This window comes from Emydura macquarii, unplaced genomic scaffold, assembly GCF_026122565.2.
Source record: "Emydura macquarii macquarii isolate MOO-44397 ecotype Brisbane River unplaced genomic scaffold, CSIRO-AGI_Emac_v2 contig_2481, whole genome shotgun sequence".
In the NCBI taxonomy this organism is placed as follows: Eukaryota; Metazoa; Chordata; order Testudines; family Chelidae; genus Emydura; species Emydura macquarii.
The window spans coordinates 643,796-661,764 of record NW_027132618.1 but is presented as its reverse complement, the minus strand read 5'-3'; the positions used below and the strand labels follow the sequence as shown (position 1 = coordinate 661,764).

Genomic DNA, 17,969 nt, shown 5'->3' with positions numbered 1-17,969 from the left:
TATGCTCAAAACCAACTGAGGAGTGTTTCGGCTTTGGGAAGCATTGCAAAATCGGTTTTTCAGTGAACTGCAGTAATGTATGTCTGTGCTGTGCCTTTATTTCCCATCCTCCACCCTCGCTCCAGCGGCCCACTCCCCTTTTCTCCCCACCCAAGCTATGAATGAATAAAGACAGATGTTTTTTAATGCTACACATTTTTATTTGTTACCCGTTTCAATGAGAGGGAAAGGAGGATAACTTACCATTGTAAAGTGTCACTGTGCAAGCAACTGGTTGCGTGCAGTTCTTAAAGGGGCCATCGTGTCCTTCTGCTCACCTCCACCGATGCGGAGTGCAGCACAAACTGCACCCTGCTCAGTCTCCTTCTAGACCACTTGGGGGTGGGGGCTGATGATAAAGTGGTAGGTGGTGGAGTGTTTTGGAGGGGCTGCAGAGGGAGTCTGTCCTGCTGTTGCTCTTTCTGGAGCTCTATGAGACGCCTCAGCATGTCAGACTGATCCCTCATAATACACAACATCTCCTGTTGCATATCATGCTCCTGCTGCTATGCTGATTTTCTGTGTTCCATGTCCATGTCTAGTTTTTTCAGAAAAGGACATCCTCCAGGCTCCGAGCTCTGTGTTGGTAGTTGAGGAGGCGTTCATTAGTTTGCTGAACATGTTATTCTGTGTGTGGGGTTTTTTCTGCTTCCTAATCTGGGAAAGTCTTTTAGCTGGAGTTCGGCAAGGGGGGGCCAAAGGCCAAGGTGTCTACTGTAAAAGCAAAGCACAAAGTTGCCATTGTTAGCTGACCCAAAGTAGTAAAGGAAATGTTACAATGTAAAAAGCACTCCCCTTCATGTTCACAAGGCTAAGCCAGACCTGCATTCCATTCTGCACATCTCGGAAGGGTCAGGCTGGCGTTACAGACATGGTAAGCAAGGGGCCCTTGCATCTGTTAGAGAGAGGCTTCATTAGCACTAAAATCCACAATCCACACCTGAGCAAGGAGAGGGATTGCCGGGCTCCCTTGTAACATTCCAAAGACCGGTTTGGGAGGGGATGGGCAGAACAGATTAGAGGACACCGCACGTGAATTGTAGCGGCAGAAAACATAGGGCAACCAGTGTCCCATCCCATAATGCCTATTGCAACAGTACTAAGACTAGGAATAGTCTTGGGGAGGGCGCAGGGACCCCATCCATGGTAGAGGAATAAAAAGGAGTGACTATATTGGTTGGGTACTTTAAATTTGCGCCATCTTTCCTAGGTGACCATGTGTGATATCAGTCTCCTGAGGGTAACGCAGGCGGAAAGGAAAGATTTGCTGCAAGCATCGGGGTACAGGCCTGGCCCTTATGCTGCTATGCTGTGTTCTACAATGATGCCTGCTCATTTAATAGCAGAGTGGCTGGGTAAAGTCTACAACCGTGGCAGAAGAAATAAGGCTGCCCTCTGCAGATACCTTCTGCAAAGGTTAACAGATTACCTACATGATATCTCAAGGAAACTTTCCACAGAGGATTCTCGGAGCATACCTCTGCACATAAATAGTCTGTTCTGGGAGTAACTCTCCACTGAAGTTTGCCACCACACAGTAAGACCCTCCCCTCAAAAATACAAACTCCTTTTAAGTAGCTTGACTGGGGACAGAACTGCAAAAAAAAGATTTGCCACACACACTCACTAGATGTGCCTTCCCCTGCATCTTGATCAGTCTCGCCGTCTTGTGTGTGGCTGGACTGCTCTGGGGAAACAAACAAGTCCTGGCTCTCAGGGAGAATGGATACCCTGCTCTCCTCATCATCATCTTCCTTGTCCACTGAGTCCTCCTCATTCGTCCTGGACTAGGATTCTTCGGAGGTATTGTTGCTGCTTGGTGGCACAGTGGTGGGGTCCCCACCGAGAATTGCATGCAGCTCCTCATAAAAGTGGCATGTTTTGGGCGAGGAGCCAGAATGGCTGTTAGCTTTCCTAGTTTTCTGATAAGCCTGCCTCAGCTCTTCGATCTTATCGCAGAACTGCTGCGTGTCCCTGTTGTGCCCCGTCTCCAACATGCCACAAAATATCTTTTTGTAGATATCTAAATTTCTTTTGCTGGCTCGGAGCTGAGTCAGAACAGACTCTTTGCCCCACAGGCTGATGAGATCTAAGGCCTCTGGTCGACTCTAAGCTGGAGTGTGTTTGGGTCTCGCAGTCACCATGAATAGTTCAGCTACAAAGCTCTTTCCACGCTGTCTAAACTGGAAATGGAAATTCAAAATTTCCCAGGTCTTGAGGTGAGGAGCTATTTCCCGTGTATGTGGCCACATTACAGCAGAGTGTGAATGTCCAGAGCGGTCACAATGGGACATTATGGGATACCTCCCAGAAGCCAATGGCGTTGATTTACATTGCGCTTTACCTACACAGGTGCAAATTCAACCCATGTAATTGAATTCAGTGCTATGCCTTTTGCAGAGGTGGTTTTATTAGGTCGACTTTTACCATGCTTTAAATGGACGGCACTTACGTGCCAGTGGAGACGTATATTTTAGGCTCCATTGCCAGTATAGACCAGGCCTAACATTCAAAATCTTTTCATTCTTACATGTTAGCATTATATTTAGCAGGGTTTTTTTTTTTTTTTAAATGCCAGCAGGAGGAAGGAGTTATGTATCTGTTTTTAGTTTAATAATCAGTAAACCACTTATGCATCATTCTACTTCTGACGTGCTGGAAGCTTGTTTTACATTTCATGCATAGCAATAAATATAAATCTTTAGCTAATTATATTAATCTGTCAGCCGCCAGACTAAGCCAGGGCTCTGCTTTAGGTCTCCAATAGCACTGGCCCAGGCTTCTTGTTTTAATTGCAAAAAAATTCAGTGAGTGTCCCAAATCCTATGGCTTCTTTCAGTGCTGGTAATGAATTATCTGTTGCCCATCTACATTTTCAGTGGAGTAATCACCAAGTGAGTATAGAATTCATCTTGTGTTTTTGATGGTGGGCATCTACACTGAGCTATGAAGGGTTATCTATGAAAAAGCTCTTTTTTACATTTTTTTTTTTTTTTTGTTACAAACATTGAACCATATCAAAATCTTGTAGCCAAAAGCTTACATTATTTGCTCATTTTTATTATAACATTTAAATTAAAGTGAGACAGAATACATGAAATATTAATAATTGTGGAGAGGGAGTGAGTAGCTTGATTGTTGCTAAAGGCCTGATGCTGGGGGCTGGGGCTTTCCTTACAATCAGGCTCAGAAGTCACTAAACAGGAGCAGGAACGAGGTGAAATCCTGACCCCATTGCAGTCAATGGGAGTTTTGCTACTGACTTCAACGGGAGTCAGAGTTTCAGACATTGAGGCTATGTGCACACCACATAGCCTATGATTGCATATCCTCTAACATAGATACAGTGTACAGCCACAGAATGATTGTTTCTATCAGCGCAGAACACCACTGCCTCAAATGATGTTAGCTACCTTGACAGAAGCACTCTTGTCAGCATAGCTGTGTCTACACTGGGTGTTTTGACAACATAGCTGTTGGACAGGGATGTGGTTTTTCAGAACCCTGACAGATGTAGCTATGCCAATATAATTTTTAAATGTAGACTAGCCGCCAGTTTACTTTTCAAAGAGGCATGTGTTCAGATCATTTTCAAAATTATAGGAGTAACTATTATTTATTATTGCTTTTGTGTCTCCTATGTGTTAGGCATTTCCCAAACACAAGATGCCATTCCTGCCCCATAGAGCTCTCAGTTGTAAAGGACAAGTAAAGTACAAAGAGTTGGGAGATGGATAAAACATACAAAGGATTACTTGTTAAGTAGTTATTGGGTATGCTCATTGGCCCTCTATTTAGCCATTATCTGTTGGCTAGATAAATCTGTTCTGGTTTCTTTAGATGTAACAGTAGAAGTGGTCTGGAGGACAGATGTAAAATGGCTCCTCTTGGCTTCTTCTTTGGCAGCTTCCTGATTTTTCATCCATTTTGGGAGAACTTCCTGTGCCATGGCCATAGACACTGCTGTTTTATGCTTTGGGAGGTGAATACAGTAATTTTTTTCCTGTATATAAGGAAACTTTCAAAATACTGTAGTCTTTGCAATAAGAAATTTCAGTGTTCAATTCTAATCCTTGGCTTTCTTATACTATGTGTATGTCCGTATTTTTAATTTTCCTGTGTTACAGATTTACAACACTAATTAAACCTGAACAAGCTGGGACAAGTGGAAAGACTGCTTGTCTGGTACGTTTTCAGCACACACCCTTTTCTGTCTTTGGTTGCAAAATATAAAATGACGTGATATTTAATTTGTCAAACCAAGTTGCCTTAATCTTACTCTGGAGTAAAATAAATAAAGTAAGTCAACATTTATACTGGGCTCTGAATTTGAACATGTTTGTTGATCTGGAATAGTTTGTGTATCCTATTCGGGTAGGAGGAAATATTAGCGACTGAATTTCTTTCTATTATGAAGAATCTACTAAACAAATTAAACGTACTGGATGTTCATTCTTTCCTCATATTTGCTATGCTTTTGTCTTCTCTATTTCCTTGTCTTCACTTTCTTCTGCTCCTTTCTATTCTGTCTTCCCTTGCTCCAACCTTTATCATCTTTCATCCTTAGTTATTCCCTCACGTCTTCCTCCTTCAGAATATCCTCTCTCTCACGTCCACTCTCAATCCTTTTCCTCCATTTTGCTTCATCACCACCGCTCTTAAAACTCAGCAACAGTCCAGTGCTTGCTAAGTGCAGGAGAGGTGAACAGAAGCGTGAATGCCATTTCCAACTCTAGGTCAGTAGCTGCCTGCATATAATAGCATGACAACCAAGCTACCTGTCGACTTGCCACTTGCAGCAGTGCCTAGAGTCTCAGACTCTGCTCAGATCTGACTGTACAGCCCTGTCTGTGCTATGGAAATTTTCTGACAACTTTCCACAACAGTTAACACTTGTTTAGCTCTGCTGGTGTTTGCATATTAGGAGACTGGGTGTAGATGGGCTGCTGGCATCTTTATCATAGTGTCATAACTCTTCTCAGATCAGCTCTAACACTGTGTTTGTTATTAATAATAATAATAGTATTATTATTAATTATTGTTATTATAAATAATAATAAAAGAATCTGCAGCAGCTGGTATCCCATCCATACTAAGGCTTCCAGTGCTGCTAACAGCAGTGGAACTGAACAGGTGTCAACAATGATGGGAAACTTTAAGAAGATTTCCATAGAGTAAGCAAGGGCCTATGTGTGAGGAAGATCTGGCTCATAGAGTTGCTCATTGTGAGATTTAATTGAGTGGGGATATGATTGCTTGGTAAATCTGTGCATGGTCCCTGAGGTGCACACATGCTTACCCAGCCCCACTGTCAGTTCCAAAAGTTCAGTTATCTGGGGTATCCTACAGGTGCCCAGTCTCCTGGGGTTTACAACAATCAAGACAAAACAATGTCTTGTGTAAAACCGACAGAGACTTTGTCAGTTTTCAGGGATACTTGTTTGCCCTATTTATTTATAAACCCCTGAAACTGTGGTGTTAATTCACATAAATACAGGGTGGAGTGTGATCATGGTGGACAAGAGTCAGTTTGTTCAGTTTTCCTGTAGGGAAGTGGATAGGCAGAAGTTGGTAAATGATTTTAGGGGCATTTATATTAGGGTACTATCTCATGTGTGAAATCAAGCACTCATATAGTACAGTGATGGAAGCCATATAAGAATCTAGATAGAATGTATTTCATAATATAGTAAGCATTATGGACCACACCTCCAAAACTAACAGTGGTGGCTATTCTGGAGGTGTGGGTGGTGAGAGAGAGAGCGTGCATGTGCAGAAGCAGGCATGTCAGACATCTGATAAAAACCAGTTCAGCTTGAATAAAAATGTAGTGACCTGGACTGCTCTTCATTTTTTGTGTACTGATCTGATTCATGAATTTCAGGAAACAACATCCCTGCTCCAGTGTTTTTAATGGTAATTTTAAGCGTCATCTGCTCCATACAATCTCAACTTTGTATTTATGTAGTGCCTTTCAAACAAGGACCTTGAGTACTTTATAAATAGCCTCTTGTCAACCCTTTCAGGTGGATGTTATCCCTGTTTTACAGGTTAAAGAATTTGCCCAAGGTAACAAACACTCAAAGTGTGTGGTGGAGCCGGAAACAACAGAACACAGATCTCCTGACTTCTAGTCTGGTGTTTTGACCAAAGGATCATCTCTGCCCTACATGCTGTAAGGTAAGCTATTTCTGATAGGGAAGAAGACTTCTTTATAAATTAAAGTTGTGTTTATATGTACTTTTAAATGATTGGAAAACTTTCCAATGGTAGATTATGCTGACAGCGCCATCTGGAGGGTAACTGGTATATTCATTAGAGAAAGATTTAGAGAAATCACCCTACAGTTTATTGAGGAGTACAAATTGTTCTTATAAATGACCTTTTGTTGATATTACCTGAATAAGATAATTTTCAGTGGTTTCAAAGTAATATAGGTCTAAGGGTCAACTTTCACTTTTATACTGTTATTTACTGTAATGATCTGTGAGTTTTGGGAATGTGATCAGTAAAAATGGAGGAAAAGAGACAGTTTTCTCCACTATTTATTCACATTACCACCAATCAGTTGTGCTCGACAGAACTGCACATGCCATTCATCCCCAAGACATGCTGAAGGAGAGCTTAACCTTGAAAAGCCTAAATCACACAAGTAGCCCCATTAGTCAGTGCGGCAACTTGCAAAAGAATTGCTCTTGGAGTAAGGATTTGAAGGATCCAATCCTTAACTGATATCCAGTTATCCACTATCCAATATGCTGAATCTAGTTGAGAAGGTTGGAAGTAACTGTCTTTTCCTTCACTTCACCGTAGGAGGGTTTTTTATGTTGTTCAAGAATACAAATGCCACTTTTATCACTGTCTTTTAGTTTGGCTGTAATTTTTTAAAATGTACTCTGAGTAATCTCTTGGAAGCAAGAATCTGTTTCCTTATAAAAAGGATCTCTTTCACTGTGCACATGCACTGACCTGATGAATGACTTCAAAAAAGTCACTGTACCTCCGTGTGCCTCAGATTTTAAATCTATAATGGGGAGAATGATATTGTACTATTATTTATTATGGAAGTGATTGTGACATATATTAATATGCATCAGAATCCAGGCAATAGGTAAACAGAGGCATTGCTCTGATTACAATATGGACATTCCAGTCCCATGCTTAAATCACTAATTTCAACTCTCTTCTGTAAAATCATATCTCAGTGCATTTATTTCAGTGTCATATTGCATACTAAAATATACAGTCTTTTACACTGTACATATTACAGTAGGACTGGAAATCCTTTTTGGATAATCATAGGATATATGAAAAATAACTTTTGTGTGCATGTAAAGTTCTTCTATGAAACAGAAAATGGAAAAACTTTAAAAGGGGCAACACAGCAGGGATTTTCAAGAGCTTTTTTATTTGACTATAAAAGCTTTATGTTGAAAAGCATGCATTTAAAAAAAAATCCCTCTATTCAATCCCTGCTAGTAAATCATTGGCGTTATTGGTATAATTGGCTTATGCCCAAATAAATTTGTTAGTCTTTAAGGTGCCACAGGACTCTAGTTTTATTGGCATTACTGTTGTTGTTGTTAATCCTTTGTACTGTGGTAGTACCAAGAATGCGGGGTCAGGGGCAGCCCTGCTCTAACCCCTTTATAAAACAGCCGAAGTGACATAAAGTGGCTGTAGAAGCCCAAGCACAGGCAGTTTAGAAGACAGCCAGAGGGCTGTCTTCTGAAAACTCCACTGCAAGCCTTACCTAGCATAGACGGTGTGTTGGGATGGGATCACAGCATTCAACAGTAGATTCTAAGCAGCACGGTGGCCCTTAAGGCAACTAGGGGAGGCTTCTGAAATTTAAACAGGCCCCAAGGACTGTCTTAAGTTACTCCAGGACTTCTCCATTGCCAAAGCAAAGCAGGACTAGGAGGGTAGAAAGGTGGCTCAAGGCCACCTTAACTATTCCCTCCCCCTGGGCTGCATGATCTGGAACAGCACAGAATCTCATACTTACGATCCATTGTGCTAGGAGCAGTACATTCATATAACAGAGATAATCCCTGTATCAAATAGCTCATAATCTAAATGATTGTAAGGCATTTTGTGGTTTTTTTAATCCATCATGAGTCCTGATGTCAATGAGGACAAAACTTTAAGTCTTCGTCTAATCACACAATTTTTCTGTTGCATTAAACTATTGAATGCAACTCAAAATAAAAAGATAAAATAATGGACTACAAATTCCAGACAGTGTCAGTTTTGTTGATAGTCTGATAAATCTAATTTCTTTGCTGTCCGCTAGGTGTCACTCTTGTTCCAATATTAGGAAGGCAGTAAAAACCCTTGGGTTTACAAGTGAAAGAAATAGAAGCCTATGTAAGAGATAAATTAAGTATGCCTTATTAAGATTTTCTCTGTATGTGTTCATAATTAGAAATGAGGCTAGCTATGTAACAGCTGAGCAAGCCTGAATCAGATGTTCAGCTTTGAAGTAACACATGTTTCTTTGAGAAGCTGCAAGAGGTCTGTTAGCTGGAGAGCAGTTGCCTCTGACAGATTGATGAAAGCATTACTGGTCTTGAATTTTCATTGGAATCCAGCCTCCATATCTGTAGTGGTTGCAGCAATTTCTGTGTGATCAAACACGAGGTTGATCCTTGGGTACGCTGGCATCCACAGTGGGCCCAATTTCGTTTCAGAATTATATGCTCCATCACCTTGTAGGTGGTGGTGAAGAGGAGATTGGCCTATAATTAGAAGGGTGATCTGCAGATATTCCAGGCTTTAGGATTGAAATGATCTTGGCTTCTCTCCACTTGCGGGGAATTTCACTGGTCTCCAGGATGTTGGTGAAAAGCTGCATCATCCATTTGGAGTTGTCATCAGAGGATTTTCCAATTCCAAGACTATGCATAGAGCATTGGACTGTCTTTAATAAGGTTGGGATGGATAATTTTGACATTAGTTGTGATGAAACTGGATATTATAAACTTTGCTACCTGTAGGGTGACCAGATATATAAAATGCAAAACCTGTCAGTCTGGAACTGAGGGTGATCCGTGGGGTTTTGATAGCAGGGGTGCCATCCCCTCACAGTTAACAACCCCAGAGCTCTGTTGTCTTTGTTGGGTCCTCGTGCTGCTTCAGCTATGTCAATTACTTTTCTCCCCCTCACTCATGCTGTTAGGTCTCATTGTGCCTGTGCTGGGCCTAATTACCCCCACCTTTCTCCTTGTTCCTATACAGTAGATTATGATGCATCTCACATTGCAGTGCCTTGGTAACTAGACTATTTTGTTAAGGGAGCAGACAGCAGTAAGAAGTCTGCCCTCCAGGTCCCCAGCCCCACTATATAGTGAAGAAAAGACTGGACTGGGAAGCCAGCAGTGAGGAGCCTGCCCTCCAGAACCCCAGTCATCCAAAGCAGTGAAGATAAGATTGCTCAGCTAGTTAGCACTAAGGTGCTTGCAATGGGGATCTCCAGCCTTGGAGCACAGCAAAGAGGAGAGCTAGTCATCTGACTAGCATTACAGAGTAAGCATCCCTACCCCTGTCATGACTGGCATCTTGGTGACATACCAGGGAGCAAACTGGAGACCTCCAGAACTAAAAGCATAAACTGTTAACAGCTTGCGCCAAAAAGTCCAGGCTCTCTAACTGCATCTGTAAAGTGACTTGTATCCTCAGCAGCTTGCACTCAGTAGTGGGTTACACTCGCACGTTTATCAACAGTATGTCTCTCCTCCTCAAGGTAGTTGATGTTAAACAAAAAATCAAAACAATACCATGGAAAGGGGGGGAGGGGAAAATCACATTTTCCATAACCTTCATGGCTGCCTGAGACGTCACGTAGAGCAAAATAACTTGAACTCTTGTAGTATTTTAACTTTGGTCAATGTTTAAGTGAAACAGAAAAAAAGAGCAATCATTTTAATGCACTAAAATGCTTCTCATAAATACATTATCTTCTATGATTCATGAAATACACTGTATCACACTTTTACTTTCCTTTGTGCTGTAAGTATTTCATAGTTTTTCAATATGCATAATATTTAGTGATATATTTTTACAGAAATCCTTTAAATAACTCCTTTTCAATTTGGTTATCAACTTGAACACACACTGTGTTTAAAGCCTCAGTGACTGACATTTTAAATAGATGGTAAACCAATAAAACTCTCTTTTATTCCAACCACTGGAGTCGCTGGTGAATGCTTTTATTTAGTGGCTCTCTTTTAAGGCATGATCCTGCAAACCTGAAAATGATTAACTTTGTGCACATTAGTACCACTGATTTCAGTGGGAGTACTCATGCATAAAGTTAGGTACATGCATATGTTTTTGCAGTCTTGTGGCCTGCAAACTCAGGGCCTGTGACCTCATCTGACAAGGATAGACTCTGTTTTTGTGTATTGCACAGCAATAAGCACAGAGTTGATGTTAAACAAATAACAATCTCATTCAGTGTTCAGGACCCTTACGGGAGGATCTGCTGAAGGAAGTGTGGAAATGCACACATCACTGGAAGAAGAATCATAGAACCTCACTGGATCACCTGGCTGCATGTATGAAAATTTATCCATAAAGATGTGTTTGAGCTTCGAAAGTTCAAGGAGTCTAAACATAGTCCTCTAGGCAAATTCCAGTGCAGGGAGTGCAAATTCCAGTGCAGTGAGCCAGGCAATTCAGTAGGATGGCAATGTCAGGCATTCTTACAAGGTCCTTCAACTGGTACTTCCCTCAGGGACCTGAAAATAGTCAAACAGATTGTGAAATTTAAATACCTGTACTCAGCAAAGGTTGTGTAGTTGACAAGTTTTATTTTGCTCCTGGATGCTCAGTTGCTTTGAAAATTAGGTAATTTATTTTTGTTGCCTAACTATGGACTTTGATGCCTAACTTTAGGCTCTCAAGTTTGAAAATTTTGGCTGAGGCCATTTTTTTTCTAAATTACACAACTCATTTTAAAAATAGCAAATCTGGTCTAGAACATCAGAACCCCTACAGCTAAATAAACAACTAACCAGTACTCAAGTAACACTTCTCCCTCCCTAATGCCCCAACAAACCCCAAACCTTTTAAGCCACCCTAAATATCTGAAAAAATAGCTGAGTCTTGAAGCATGCCCTACAGGGAATAAACTTGAGGTGTTTCAGACCCAGAGGCCCAGGTGAATTCCAAAGTCCAGGTCCTTTCACCAAAATCACATGGTCAGAAGCCCTTCCCATTTAAATCAAGGTCCCAGCTCTAGTCAAGTGCCTCCAACAGTTGCAACTGTGGCAGAATCTCAAGAGAAGCAGGTGGCTTTATAGCTCAAAGTCAACATCTGAAAGGAGCAGATGTATTGTGAAACATGGCTTATAAAAATAACACCTCCTTACTCAACAGATCTGCTTTCTCTATGTATTCAACATTAAAACTGATGACTTAAGTGACCATAAGTTTGCTGCTTTTTACTCCTGTTAGCTCTGAAAAGTCAAAGCACCTAAGGAGAGACTGAGCTGGATTCTGTACCTCCTTGTGTATCATCTATCAATTTGTCTACAAATTTCCATTTAAGGGCAGTGGGGTCCAAACGTGTCACTGAGAGCATAATTAGAAAGATAAGGTCATTACACAGGTATCCCCAAGGGCATAAGTTAGAAATAATAGGTTGGTACATGTGTAATTTGGCCCTTTGTTGCTGGCGGTGATAACCATCTGAGCCCAGACTGGGGAGTTTGCAGAGCTAGCAGTTAGAAAAAATGTTCACTTGTAAAGTGAGCACATTTAATATGAAATCAGAGACCATAAACAGGTAATTCTACAATGTACTTTTTATAGTCTGTTTTCAGATTAGAAATAGAATGTAATTGCCACCTAAAAACTAATAAGGAACGGATGCTGAATTCAGAGTATTGGTGTAATATGCTGCTGCTGATAGACTAGGCAGCAGGCAGGCAGCTGTGTTCTGATCTGATCTAACTTCGGTTTCTGAATAGTTATAAAATGCAGCACTATGTAATCTAATTTTGAGGTGACAAAGGCAGTGGTGGTACCGTAGGTGGTAGTGAAGTCCACATTCAACAGAAACGGTCTCTGATTGGATGTGGAATTCCAAAGTTGTCATGTTACAGACAGAGAGAAATACAATCAAAGAGACAAGAAATTTTGGAATTGATTGGATGTGATGTTTAAAAGTTATGTTATAGACAAACAGAAATGCTAGCAAGTTGAGTGTAATGCCAGTGTTTTTCAGATGGGTATTGTGAAAGTTATTTTAATCATGTTTGCAAAGCACTTTGAAATTCTTAGATAGAAGGTATTCGTTAAATGCAAAGATTACTGTAACTTAGTATTAGTATAATAAATGTATGCAGTTGTAGGAACCACTAAATATGTCCAAAATATTAGAGGCCATGTTAAGGCCCAGTTAAAAATTGGTTTTTTTTAAATTGTAACAAAAGGTTGTTTTCATTTGTTTTAACCTTAGTTGCATGGATGCTGAAAATATGCTGTGAAAGATCACCAAATGCAGTAAAAAACTGTGGGAAACATCATCTGCTTTGTTGATTTTATTTTAAGGTGAATCACACTTATGGAAAATCCTGTTTAAGCGTGCAGCAAATATTGTGGCAATGTGTGATATTTACCTTTATGGTATGATTAGAAGTTGTTGATAACTATAGGTGCTGGAATTAGGGATGTTCGGCGTGCTACCCAAGCCCCTGGCTTGAAATGGTTTCCATCATATACAGGGTTTGCAGTTTGGTTCAATGGCTCTCAGCACCCCACTATATAAATTGTCTGTGCAGCAGCTTCTGCCTCAGGATTGGTTGCTTCCAGCTGCTGCTGTCTGAATTTAAAGAGACAGCGATACCTGGAGACACGCTTGCTGTCCCCCAACACACACTGTGTCTGTGTGTGTGTCTGTCTTTTTCTCTCTCTCACACACTCCCTCTCCCCCTCCCCGCTTCTGTGGGCTTCTTGTGTTTGTGTTCAGCAGTGCCAGTTTGGCTGACAGGGCAGTTTAAAAGTGACTATCAAACTAGTAGGATGCCCATGGAATGATGGGATTCAGAAACCTTCATCATGTGACACTGTGCCTGTCCCGTGAGACATTGCAAACCCTTCCCAAAGCACCCTGTCTGCAATTGCACAGTGGGATAGCTACCCACAGTGCACTGCTCCTTGTGTAGACAAAAGAGCTGATAGTGTGAATGCACTCCACTGACAGGAGACAGTGAAGACATGCAGCAGCGATTTAATTACAGCAATAGCTGTATGCCCGCAAAACGTGTGTCAACAAAACTTTCTAGTGTAGACAAAGCCCTGCTTCAGAGGTTTTTAATTCTTCGCTTTGGTTTATTTTTTTAGTATTTATAAGGTTGGCCTCAAGGTAGGCCTGAATAGTTCTCTTAAGCAAAAAAACAAAGGCAGAACACAAAAGAAATACATGTCTCTTTTCTCTCCCCAGGGTGTTGCCTTATTCTGCCTTCTAATCACCAGTCCTTTACCCAACAGAAATTACTTGATTGTTTCCCTCTATAGGAAAAACAGCCTTCCACCTAGGAGTAGCCTTTTGTCCCTGCTGCAGCTTGTTTCTCATCCCTCCTCCTTCTCTTTCACCAGAAAAGGGATTTTTAAAGGTCACTGGAGGCTCTTAAATTGGACTCTGGTGTCTATAATTAACCTGAGTTGACCTCTTTTCAGCTCATGGGGAAAAGGGCCTTCACCATTCTAGGCCTGATATACCAGCCTTCCACCACTCTCTGATAGCTGCCAGATCTGATTTTGTCACACAGAGCAAGTGAAGTATTTTGGGATTCCAGAGCTTGCTGTTTTTTCCATTTTTTTTTCATTACTATGATTTAAAGAAAAAAACTTTTTGAAATGACTCTTACACTTATTGTGTAGTATTTATGATGATTGAGCATAGTATTGAGTGGGTAATTAAAATTATGCTCCCCTCCATTAATATGAACAGCAGGATGATGCATTTTTTGCATGCAGAAGGGGAGAGTAGTGGCTCCATAGTTTGTTCCCCATGTCCCATAGAAGATTCATCACTCTGATTCCACAAGATTGAGACTCGGTTGTTCAGAAGGTGGTGAATTGGGGGAGCAGCCACTCTTTGGGGCATGCTCCCTGCACGAGTGCATGGATCTTTGAGCAAAAGTTAACACTACTCCATATCACTAAGGCCTTATCTACTCTAGCACTTATGCTGGCAAAACATTTGTCATTCATGGGTGTGAAAAAAACAACCCCCTGAGCAACATAAATTTTGCCGACTTAAGTGCTTGTGTGGATAGCGCTATGTTGGCGGGAGAGCTGTCTCTTGTCGACATAACACGGCTACAGGAGTGCTCTTACAAAGGCACAGCTGTACTGTGTACTACTACAGCTGTGCTGCTGTTGTGAAGATTTGCCCTTAATCCTGATTTATGCCTATACCTTTCTCAGAGAGGAGGGATTGCCTATGTTTGGCCAGAAGAGCCAGTAGCAGCATCGCCAAGATTGTGCACCATCATGGGGAGCCTGGCAGTGCCATAGAGACTTCAGCACACCATGTGGATGCATCTTCTTTTGCCCACAGTTCCCTGGGGTCTGCACAAATTTGAAGGCAGTATCATCTTCCACCGTGCAGCCCTCCAAATCTCAGTGTAGTCAGGGGTGTATTCAAAGGTCACCTTCATTCCAGAGCTGCTTGGCCATTTTGCCACCCCTGTCCCTGTGGTGTTTCTATCAGTGTGTAGGGTATGGCCTTTAGTTTTACTTTGGGCTGGTGTTACTTTTGGTATAAAAACATTAAACTTGCAGCTACATGTAGACTGTGACTTTGGATCCCTGTTAATATTGTCCTCATACCATGGATTGACACAGTGCATGGTTATAAAATCAGTTAATTGGTGTACTAAGATTACCCACATCTTAAGTACTGTAATGATCACTGTGGCTCTATGTTCAGTGATTTGTTGTTGGATTCATATTCTTACGTTATTCAACTTAAAAGCAGCTCTCTGTCAAAAGAATTAGTGGCAAAATACTCCATATTTTATTCTGAATCTTCATTTAGGTTTGGTAGATTTGAGTTTTTGATGTATTCTTTTAAAACTAGAGCATCAGCTGAATTTATGCAACTGGAGTGAATAGCAAATTATCTACAAAGGAATGCTGAAATGGAATTCCCTTGTGTACTTTTACAGGAGTGAGTTAATTACACTTCACTCAGCAGGTTGTTCATAAGTCCTAGATCTAAGAGAACCAGTAAAAAAAAGATAGATTGGCCTTTAATTATCCCAGCTGGAGCGCAGCTTTAAGACTGAGCTATGTACCTGCTGAGACTGTTGTTTTAAACACATATAGCACTGTATCTTCGGCATTTAACAAAGTCTGCAAAAAGAAGCAGGATGACGAGTTGAAAATAGTGTATGCATTCTAGCTGGGAAAAAAATTTTAACTTTGTGTATGTGGTTTTCTGTTTTCACTTGTAAAAGGGGGAATGTGCAGAACACACCAAATGCACATTAAAAAAAATCACATTTCCCACCCTATTCATTAAACCTTTCCTACCAGTTTGTGGCTAGCTAATGTTCTCCTGGTAGATAGAGGTCATTGTTAAAACAAAACTAAAATCTCTTCATTTCTCTGTGGAAAAACCAGGCATTTTCCCCCAAAGGCTGAGTTAAGTCTGCCCATTGGCAGATCTGTTTGTTTGTTCTGCTGTTAAATAAAGAGTTTTAGCACAGCTGATACTTACATAACTTTGAAATATGTAGAAGAGGGCAGGTGATTTTGCTAGTTTCTAGTGCTGATTAATTTCCCCCCAACAAACTTTGTTTCTCTTCTGATTTAGATCATTTATTTTATTTTTCAAAAGTTCTTTTTTTAAGGGAAGAACTTCTTTATGATGGATTCGTGCAGATAACTGCAATGCAAACGTGATTGTTGTGATGCTGCTTTCTGAACTCAACCATTGGAGCACAGGTATCTTCCTGGTGGGTAGCTGATTCCATCATTCTGCTATGAAGCCGGAGTGAGGAGCAATAAGAGAGAAAACACTGAGAAAGGGGAAGGGGAGAAAAGGACAAAAGATGATAGAGAACACACAATAAAATAGAAGATGATACTCTGGGGGATAGCTGGAGGATTAAGATTGTTCAGGATCCATGGCTCAGAATTAATGGGAGCATTGAATCAGCAGAGAGGCATGAGGGTTCAGGTTGTGGGTACAGGGTAGTCACTGTTTAAAAAGGCCAAGTTGAACTATTTCATTGCTGATTGATCTGACGGGGATTACCCCCAAAAAGAAATCATCATCAAATTGCAAAATGAATTGTCTCCAGAGCCCTTTCAGATATCTTGACATTTGTGCTCTCTTTGACATATCTGACAGAAAAGGTTACAGATAAATCTGATTAGTATATTCCTATTTGTAGCTTGTGAGTAAGGCCTGGTCTACACTAAAAAGTTAGGTTGACCCAGCTACATTGCTCAGGGGTGTGAAAAATCCACACTCCTGAGCGACATAGTTAAGATGACCTAACCTCTGGTGTAGACAGCACTAGGTGACAGAAGAATTCTTCCATCAGCCTAACTGTCACCTCTTAGAGAGGTGGATTACCTATGCCTGTGGAAGAACCCCTCCGATTGCTGTAGAGTGTGTCTGCGTTGAAGTACTACCAGGGCATGCACAAGGAAGGTGGAGGGGGTAAGCGGAGGCTCCCCCAATAATTGGCAGGGCCACAGAACTCCTCCGGCCCCTGGGGCTGCAGTGAGGAGAGTGACCTCCTCCGGCCCCTGGGGCAGGGATGCCATTTAGGGAGGGTGGGGAAGGGCACCTGCTTCCCCCCAAAATTTCACACCAGAGGTATGCACGTTCAACCCCAGGCAGAGCTCTTAGCTGCAGCGCTGAACAGCCAGATGGATCCCCTCTTCCAGGAGTTGGCATTCTCCGGAGTTCACTCAGCCTACCCCCTTCTCTGCATCTACCAATTGGCAGCTGAGACAATATGGAGTGACAATCCTCCTAACCAAGAGTAGCAGAGTCCTTGAGGTGGGGCAGGGAAGGAAGGAGTCAGTTGGAGGGGGGAGCACAGGGTACCCCGTGCTGTGAGTAGGTAGGAGGGGGGAGCATAGAATCCCCAGTGGCGCCACAGCGGGGAGAGCAAGTTCCTCCGGATCCAGGGCCATGGTGAGAGCACAGAATGTGCTCCTCCAAAAGGGCCCCAATTTTTATTCCTGTACACACCCCTGAATACGCAGTCGCACAGACAAAACCCTCAGACAATTGAGTGTCATTGTAGTGATGAGCCAGATTTTTGGGGGGGAGGAAGTGGAAGAGATGCTTCCATTCCACATCATCTCCTCCTTGTATTCTTATGCTTCCTGTTTCTCACCACATACGTTCAAGCTCCTCTTCCTCACTTGCAACGCTCTGTGTAATCTTGACCCTACCTACATCTCTGCTCTCTATACTCTTTTCCCAATCCCAGCTTCCTGCCTTCTCTCTTGCTGCCCCATGAGTGCAGCAGTCTCTTTGTTCTCTGCCACCAAGAGTCCTCTCTCCTTCAAATTCCTCTTTAAATTCCACCTCTTCAGGAAATCTTTCATATCATCATTAGTAAATACCAGATCCTTTCTCTCTTCGATTGTTGTCCTTAACCTATGGCTAAGTAGGTGGTGATTTGGATTAGTGCTCCTAACTAGGTAAAAAGTGCACTTATCGTATCATTTTTGTTACCCTCACTCACTTCTTTATCTCATCTGCTTCTTATGTCTAGTATTTTAGATTGCAAGCTGTTTGGGGCAGGGGCTGTCATTTGCTATGTGTTTGCACTGCATCTAGCACAATGGGGCTTTACCTGGCTGACATCTGGGTGCTTACACAATATTATGTTAAATAATAATATCTTGTCTTATGTAGATTGTGTACGGTGAGGTCTTTGGGGCAA

General features: G+C 41.7%; 1 protein-coding gene across 4 annotated transcripts in view; it reads left to right on the top strand.

Moving 5' to 3' along the window:
* GNG12 (G protein subunit gamma 12) overlaps positions 1-17,969 on the top strand; it is a 64,869-nt gene that overhangs the window by 21,112 nt on the left and 25,788 nt on the right. For 2 of the 4 annotated variants that reach the window (XR_010922658.1, XR_010922659.1), the window contains exons 3-6: positions 4,167-4,224; positions 6,090-6,219; positions 10,499-10,598; positions 12,506-12,568. The gene's annotated coding sequence lies outside the window, so the exon portion shown is untranslated. Of the gene's footprint in view, positions 1-4,166; positions 4,225-6,089; positions 6,220-8,875; positions 8,973-10,498; positions 10,599-12,505; positions 12,569-17,969 lie in introns of those variants that run through there. The other 2 variants (XR_010922660.1, XM_067563350.1) reach the window with 2 other exon arrangements.